Raw genomic sequence first — 8,951 nt, 5'->3', positions numbered from 1 at the left:
CTCTCTCTGAGTTGTAGAGTCTGTTTCCGCGAATCAGATCAAACAGAAATTCTGGGGTAAAACTGGGGGATTTGTGGTCAAACATCGATCTGGGGACCAAGGGCCATTTTGGGGTGAAAAGGGGGGGTTTGGGATCAGGGGGACTCACCCCACAGCACCCAGGTGAGGGTGGCCCTGGTGATGGTGGAGGTGCCGTCCCCCACCCCCACGGCGTCCCAGCACTGGTACTGGAGTTAGTCGGGGCTGACACTCTCCGGGTACCCCTGGAGCAGCAGCACCTGGGGGGGGGGGAGGTACCCCTGGGACTCCCAGGAATCCCAAATCCCCCCTGCAACCCACCCAAACCTCATTTTCCACCCACAGGTCCCTGCAAAACACCCTCAGCCCCCCCACCCCCCCCCCCACCTCCTTAGTGCCCCTCAGATCCTATTGGCCCCCCAGTTCTCCATTTTACCACCAAAGACCCCAAATATCTCCCCGGTACCCTACCAGCCCACCCCCAGAACTCCCCTAAGCCCCATTAGCGCCCCCAGGAGATCTCCAGGACCCCAAGATCCCCCACAAGATCCCCCCCAGGACTCCAGTAGCCCCCACTGGACCCTTCTTGCACCCCATTACTGTCCCACAGGACCCCCCCAATATCTCCCCCAGAAACCGCCCCCAGGAGCCCATTAGACACCCGCCCCCAGACACTAATAACCCCCTCAACTCCCCCACGACCCCAATAACACCCCCCAAGCACCAAGAACCTCCCCCAGACCCAAATACCTCCCTCAAGACACCCCCAGGACCCCAATATCTCCCCCAGAACCCCCTCCAAGATGTCCCCAATCCCCCCACCTCGGACACCAATATCTCCCTCAAGACCCCCCCCGAAGGACCCCAATAACCCTCCCAAACCCCTCCAGGACCCCCAACCACCCACGACGCCATTACACTCCGTCTAGGACCCAAATAATCCCACCCCCAGCACCCCAATGACCCCCACAACTCCCACAGAACCCCAATAACACCCCCCCCAATAATCCCCCCAGGTCCCCAATCCCCCCTCACGGCACAGGCAGGAGTGTGGGCAGGTGCTGGGGGGGACAACGTGCTGGAGCCCCTCCGGGGGTCCCCCTGGCCCCCACAGGGCCTACTTCCTGCCGACAGTCTGCCAGGGCTCTATGGTCTGCAGTGGGGCGGCCTAGGCAGGAGGTCCTCCAGCTCTCTGGGGTCTGCACTGAGGGATGTTCCAGGCAGAGGTTTGGTTCACCCAGCAAGTGGGAATTCCTCCTTTTAAAACACTCGCTTTGTTCTGGATGGCTGAATGAATTTTTCTCCTGCAAAGGTGGCACCAGCCCCAGCCCCAGCCCCAGCACTAGAGGTGGTGTCCCCGGCCTAGCAGTGGGTGAGTGCAGGGGCTGGGGCCGATTTCCCTGGAGGGGGTGGTGGGATCGCCGGGGAAGGGGAAGCTTTGGTCTAAACACCCAAACTTTTTCATGGTTCTGATTTTTTTTTCCAAATAAGGTTTGTTGTCACAGTTGGGGCTGTTCAGACGTTCTGATGTGTGACTGTGCTTGTCCTTTTACCTTGAACTTGGTGGGTTTTTGCTGTCTGTAAGGGTCTGTTGTTTCTGCGGGGTTTATCTGCCAGGTTACCCCAGGGAAAGTGAATTTTAGCCCTTTATTTTTACTACAAGTGTAAAAGCAGTGATGCATTTAATATTTTCTGCTCTCTGTGGTGATTTGGGTTGGGTGGTTCAATCTGATGAAACCCCTCAGAGTGGTGCTTCAGAGGGAAGGGTACCTGTTCATGTTTTGATTCTTGCAAGGTCATTTTAGCTATGGGGATATCAGTTTGACCTTGGTTTTATGGCTACATTTTTAAAAAGTTGATTTATTGTACAGTAGCATTGGAGATGGTGCAGTAGCCTCAGAGATCCAGAAAGCTGGCAACTATCGGCATGTGGTTGAATGCCAGTGGCTGTATTTTGGCTAAGCCTATTAAGCCTGATTATCCCTCCCCCCTCTCACTGATGACATTAAAGTTCATGTAATGCACTAGAAGACTGATCCTAATATCCTAAAACTGTTTTAGATTTAGCAAAACAGTGAAAATTAGTTTTCTGTATGAAGTGCTAAGGCTTGGACAACAGGCCCAAGCCAGAGTTGACCTATAGATGAATCCTGTCTATTTTATAACTGATAACCATTGTGCTAGTAGGTATTGTACTAAGTTATAACAACCCACTTATGCTGGTGTAAAAAGTGCTAAAGTATTGAAATACTGCAGCCTGAACAACAGGCCCCAAGCTGAAGCTGCTAACTTAGCATGTAGTCATTAGTGAAATATGTAAACTCGCTAGTGAAAGACAAAATACAATCAGTAGAGAGGAGAGAATGTATCCGACTTTCCTTTCGCAGCCTTCTTCAAGGCTGAGAACCCAAGTATTTGGCCTTGTTAGAAACTCCCTTGGTCTCCCCCCCCGAGCCCTGGCCAAGCTTTGGGTGGAATCCAACAGGTGAATGAAACCAGAAACTTTCCGCTCAAAACAAAGGTGCCAGCTATTCTGGCTTGTCGATCTCTGGTATATAAGGCTGGACCCGCTCACAGCGACTTTGGGTGCCTCACCTATGGGTGGACGCACCGCGTAGGATTTCCCACTTGCCGGGACTGGCTCTCCAAATCCTCGCTGTAACTGGGGCTCCCCAGCATCTGCGGATCTGGATGATGATGATTATATATGCAAGGGGTGATGTATTTCTCTTAATTACTATTCTCTCTCTCTCTCGTGTAGTAATGATTTGATGCATTACTCTGTTTGTTGCTTTAAGTGCACTATTCTGCTTCTTCTTACTGCATGTTCTCTGTATTACGCTGTTACATTACCTGGTTATCACTAGTAAAGTACGCCTACTCTCTTCACTCTGGTGTCCGAGTTTAATTGGTATCCTTAATCAGCAAAACAGGGTTCGAGGCCACCAGCACCCCTGGGGACAGCCGGGGGGTGGGAGCTCCTCCATGACCTTCCCGACAGTGGGGACAGAGGACTGGATAGAGCGGTTTGGTCTGGCACCTTGCCAGCAGCCAGGCTGGCTGTTTGTGGGTTAACCCAGAATTTCCATCCAGCGCGGGTGGGGAGCCCGTCTGACCAGCCTGTCGGAGACCCCCTTCCGCACCCCGGGAACGTCCCCGTTCTAGATCTCGCTGCTCTCTGGCGGGGTCCGTTTGTGCCTGGGGACACACACAGACACACACTGCCAACTTCTGCCAGGCCGAACTCGATCAAGGCTTGGAAACAATTACCAGAGACAGTGGATGCTCAGACCGTGACAGTGCATATGTCTCATTTCCTGCCGTAATAAAACTTCCTCAGCATCTTGTTTCTTCTCCTCTTTCCTCCTCCCGGCTTACCCTCAGTGGCACTGACTCAGTCTGCAGAAAATAAATAAATAAATAAGAAATGGTAAAAAAACCACACATAGCACCCAACAGGGACTTCTTCAGAAACAAATGGCTCTACAGATAAAACAATGAGTTAAATTAGTTTCCGCTTAATTTTCCAGCTCTCTGTCCTCTGCTGTGACAGGTGTCGGCTGAAGATCTCTCTGTGCTCAGGAAGCTCTAGAGTGGGGTATCCCGGCAGGAGTGCTGGGGGACAGGAGCCAGGCAGACCTAAACCTACTACTTGTTCTGTTTACTCAATAAACATTAAGGAGCATAAAAGTTACTCTTCTGATGGCAAAAGCAGAGCGGGATGAAGGGGATGGAGATTTTTAGAACTGGTCTCCCATATGTCACAACTATGTAACATGAAAGACTTTATTCTAACCACATTTCACAGTTCCTTCATAGCCAGAAGGAATTCCATTACAGGAATTGTCATACCGCTAAACTGGCAAAAATGTATACAGGCCTTTTTATCCCTTTCTATCCTTTCACACTTGTTCCATTAAACCATTTTCCACTCTCCAGGCCACAATCTCTCTAAGCAGAAAAGTGCCACACACTTGTCATAAACTGGGTAGGATATGACAAAGTATCAAATACATCAGTATTCATAAAATCAGCAACTTTAAAGTGAAAAACAAAGAAAAAAGTGTGGTGGGGGAAAGATTCTTTTCTACCTTGACTGTTAGCTTCTTTAGCTGCCAGTATTTAACATTAACGGCTCTGGATTTCAAGGCCATGAGTGCAAGAGTTCTGCTATGTGTGGGTATCAGTGAGGGATTATCTGCCTTTCACCAGCTCAGATGCTCCACCTACACTTCTTCATGGATTTGATTTTATTTCAGTTTTTGAAATGTTTAAAAGGTTAGAATCTAACCTCCCAAGGTGTAACGGGCAAAAGAGCCCATTTTAAGTGAAATTAAATCACACTTCTCTGAATTTAAATGCAAAAAGTTACCTCCACTGGTTCATTCATCCACACGAACGTTAGCACCTCCGACTTCATAGACACCCATATTTTATTTCTGCAAACAGTATTTTACTAAACATAGTACAATGCTCTATGGAAGAGAAGAAGAATGCACCCAATCAGCGTTTTCCTCTTTGACTAGAAAATCTCTAACAGCAGTTAAGCCTGAACTTAAAATCAGTCATATCTGGACCCCCAATGAGCTGTGGGTAATGATATGCCACACACCTGGACTCGACTCTTGACAGCAACGATGCACTGAGGGAAATTCTAGGTTGTTTATGCAGAGGCTTAACTAGAGTCTTGGCAACGTCGTTTGGGACTTAAAAGGTACTTGCAGTACAGTACCACGGGCAGTAAAGAACACTGGTCTTGCAGTTTGGTTCCACTGCCACATCCTCAAACAAAGCGAGGCTGCTATGTTTGAGAAACATGGATGGAAATCTCACCTGCCATCCTGTAGTGTCGCTGTGGCACTTCTTCGCTTTTTGTCACTCTCCTCGGGCTTGGTAAATCTTTTGCAGAGTCTGAAGCAAAGGCCCGTAGCTTTTTCCTGTTTGCAACAGCGGACGTCTGGGTTTTCACAGGTTGGTGTGTTGTGGGGCACCACTTGCACCCTGGGCTCGCCTTCGCAAATGCATCCTTGTACTAGGAAAGAAGAGGAAAATTACCAGCCGTGGCAGTCACGGCATTATCCTATACCAGGGCAATAGAGTGCACTGCTTGTGAGAGGATTTAATACAGTAAATAATCCTTAGGTACCTCGGTTTTTAATGGTTTCATCACATGCTGAGAGTCTGACTGCCAACACAATCTAACAAGAATAAATATTAAGACGGGTAGAGCTGTACTTAAAAAAGTGGGGTTTCTCTTTCCTCTCTGGAGGGTTTATCACCCAGAGCAGGCTGACGTTCTGATCCTGCAAACTGCTCCCCAGTGCTTGTACGTTCACTGGGAAACAAAGACAGCTATTGGAATTCTTCTGCAGGCACAATCTTTGTTTACTTTCTAGTTTGGATGAAATGAAAACATATATTTAGCAATAAATGCAGCATGATGCTCCTTACCTTGCACTCATTTTTCTCTGATAGATCCGTATCATAGAACAGTTGAGCACGTTTTTTCTTGAACCAGGCACTGAAAACAAACCACTACCATATCACCTCATTTTCAATAACTTCCGATACATCACCCCGGTGTTCTTCCCAAATACACCGTGCTGCGTGGCTGCGTAAAATAAACTGGGACCATTTAACACTTCCTTTGGCCTGGAGCGCACAGCACACATCTCAGCTGTTTGCTGTATTCTTGGTGTGAGGCAGCAAAACAAACAAAGCCGGGCTACACATAGAGGGGTGGGGGAAGAGGTCGGGATCCTACACAGTTTGGGGAGCATGTTGGGAACCTGTTTTATTCTCAGAATGTTAATGGCAATACAAAGAGCACATTTCAGTATTTTAGATGTGTTGCTACGCAAGGTGGGGAATGGCCGAATCAGAGGAACATACCACACCTTCCAGCTGCAGATGTTTGCTTAACAACTGATGGGGCCTACAGTGCTGGCTGCTGTGGGAGGCTGCCCAGTAAGCACCAGTGCCGACCACAAGGAGGGGGAACCCAGCATCTTCCCAAGCACTCGGTAGCTCTCGATGGCAGTAAATGACCAGATGAGCTGTTTTACCCCGCAGTGCACAGCAGGGCAGCTGCAGGAAGTTTCTTCCGTGATTGCACGTGTTCCACCCACCCAACTGTCACCAGTCCCCCTTACAGCACGGAGAAACACCTCTGCTTCAGGCATGTGCCTGCACAGAAACACACGCAGAGGGAAAAAATCCCTCGGGTATCACGTACAGAAACACCACGGAAAACCTTGTCCTCTGACAGAGTCACTGCAGCTCCGTGAGCAGCGTGTCTTGTGGCAGGATCACCATCACATGGGCACCGCTTGCTTTCATTTCCATCTTAATCCATCGGGTGGCACTTGCTACCTCTAGACTGTATCGAGGATGGAAACGATTCATTTGACAGGAAGCACAGCACCGTGCCAACCCACTGTGTGACGTCCTGTGTTTCTAGAAATGGCAATAAATAGTAAAAATCTGCAGGTGTTGTCCGGAAAGCAGCTGTGTCACCCAGGGTGCAATAGGTCTATAATCACACACTCAGAAGAGACATCGCTTATTTATTTTAGGGCTGCACAAACCTCGGTGCTCAGTGGTCTCCACAAATCAAGCACACCAACGGGACTTTTCACGCTATATTTATGCACAAAACTTGCAGAGTTAGTAATTTTCCAAGTCCCTCCTCTCTACGATTGGTTAGTAATTTACATACAACTGCTGCTGACACGATACTCTACTACTACACGTGCTCAGGGGAAGGCTCTTCACCCGGGGAAAGAATCTGCTTGACCTATAGGTGTGAATTTTAGTATCATGATGGGGATAGTTCAGCTAAGGATACATGGACCTGGAGTCTGCTTGCCCCGTTGGCAATGTACCCTCTTCAAGGTCTACTGGCCTTCAGGTTCTGCCTGTTTGCTGCTCCCACACTCACCATGTGCTCTGCGGGCGGTGTTCTGACCTGCTGTTGCTCACGCTCACAACACGGTGTTCCGTAATGTTGCCTCAGTTATCCACAATCATTCTTCTAACCTCAGGCTCAGTTTACATTTTGCTAACTACCACTTCTTAATTCCCACCACCCTTCACCAGCTTTGTTGCTCTTCTTTGGACACCCTCCAGCACCTCGGTGTCTTTCCTGTAGCGAGGGACACAAAACAACACAGTATTCGAGGTGCAGCCTCAGCAGTGCTGAGTACAGGGGGATGATCACTTCCCTAGTCCTGCTGGGATTTCTGACACAAGCCAGGACGCTATTGCCTCCCTTATCTAGGGAGGAGTTAGCTCCTTATCTAAGGAGACTTAAAGAGGTGTAAGTATCTAGATTAACGAAGTTGTGTTGGTTTCCACGTTTGCATTTTGATAGCATATTGGACTGCAGTTACACTGCATCAGATAGAAGCAAAACTGACAGAGGGTTTTCTCCAATAGACTCTCTCGGTGCAGATGGTAAACATGCAAAACTAAAACAAGACAAATGTAATTCTAAAACTTTCCCTAAACCCTGTGGGAATTCTAAACTGGTTTGGCTTAGACAGGACGTCCACCTTTTGTATTTGCATGCAGTATGCATTTTGTCATCTTGGCCATGTTTTGTTTCTTGGTGTCTTTTTGTAATAAAGGTCAAACTTATTTTAACAGGGAAAAGAAAAAGTTCAAACCTGATGAGTTTACAAATGGTTCCGCTATGGAATTGATGGAATATAAAAAGATTCAAAAGCAGTGTAGGCATTTGTTTTGCAGGTAACTGCTTTATATGTCCACATTGTCTAGAAGAATCGGGAGGATCTCCACTCCACCTCTCTATCATTGGAGGGATTGGATGATTCAAGGGATTAGCAGTGACAGGAGTTTCAGACAGGACCTCAAATATGGCAGAGATTACAACTGACTGATAGTTAAAATTTGGCTGCAGCTGTTAAGGAGCTCTTTAGCTCTCAGTTGCTAAGGTGTCTATTACTAAAGCTTAAAGCTTCTCGGCAATGACGTTCTTCACCTCCTGACAGCCGTGGGGCGGGTAGAAACTGAAGAGGGGTAGCTGCTGGATTTTCTGCATCTCCCTATTCTGATTGTAACCGTTACCTCAAAGCACTTCAGAGGAGATTTGTGAGAGAAATTGTATTCATTTCCTCTTTTGTTTCTCTCATGTGGATACATGGAGAGATTTTAACCTGGACCGCAGACTGGTGGCTTTCACTAGTAATTTGTTGGCATTGTTAAATTTTTCTTAGGAATTAAAAGATCAGACTTGCTTGTGAGGAAATCTTAAACTGGCGAAGGATTTGGAGAGGAGGAACGATGCTAATGAACATGTGTGGAATAATGTGAAATGGTTCTTTAAAAAATAATAAAATAAAAACTTGTGAAGAAAAAACTCAGGGTAGCTGATATTTTCTGTCCCCAGAATTCACTTGGGCAGGAGTCTGAAGAGCTTTCTATTAGTAACGCTGTTGGTATCTTTTCTAGAGTAACAGCATTGAGCCATATTACTAGAGGTTGAGTTTAGAAGTTTTTAGATAAGACTTTTCTTGAAATGCGGTCACTATCCTTGGTTAGAGCTAGAGATATGGGCAAAGTTTTGCTAGGACATCTGTCTAGAAGTGGAGATTAAATGGTCCTGTACGTAAGGTTGCAGTACAAGTATTTTGCATCCTGTACAAACTGCCAAATAAGTAGTGACGTTAAATAGACTAAGCCGACATTGTAAAATTGAGCTTTACTGTCTTCAGGCTAAACCGTGTTTTCTTGATGTTTGACACTGAGCTGTAGCCATTAAGACTTGCTCTTCTTGCCTCTTACTGCAACAAAAATGCTTTGCACTGCATGTAGTTGCAGAGCAGTGAAAAATGTTCCCGTACCAGTAGAGGCCAGCATACACCACCTTAAATCAATCCCTAGCTGTGGTAGTTCATGTGATAGAAGTGAGT

The sequence above is a fragment of the Strix uralensis genome, chromosome 9, assembly GCF_047716275.1.
Source record: "Strix uralensis isolate ZFMK-TIS-50842 chromosome 9, bStrUra1, whole genome shotgun sequence".
NCBI classification, from domain to species: domain Eukaryota; kingdom Metazoa; phylum Chordata; class Aves; order Strigiformes; family Strigidae; genus Strix; species Strix uralensis.
The sequence above is the reverse complement of the archived record's forward strand: the minus strand, read 5'-3'. Positions refer to the sequence as shown.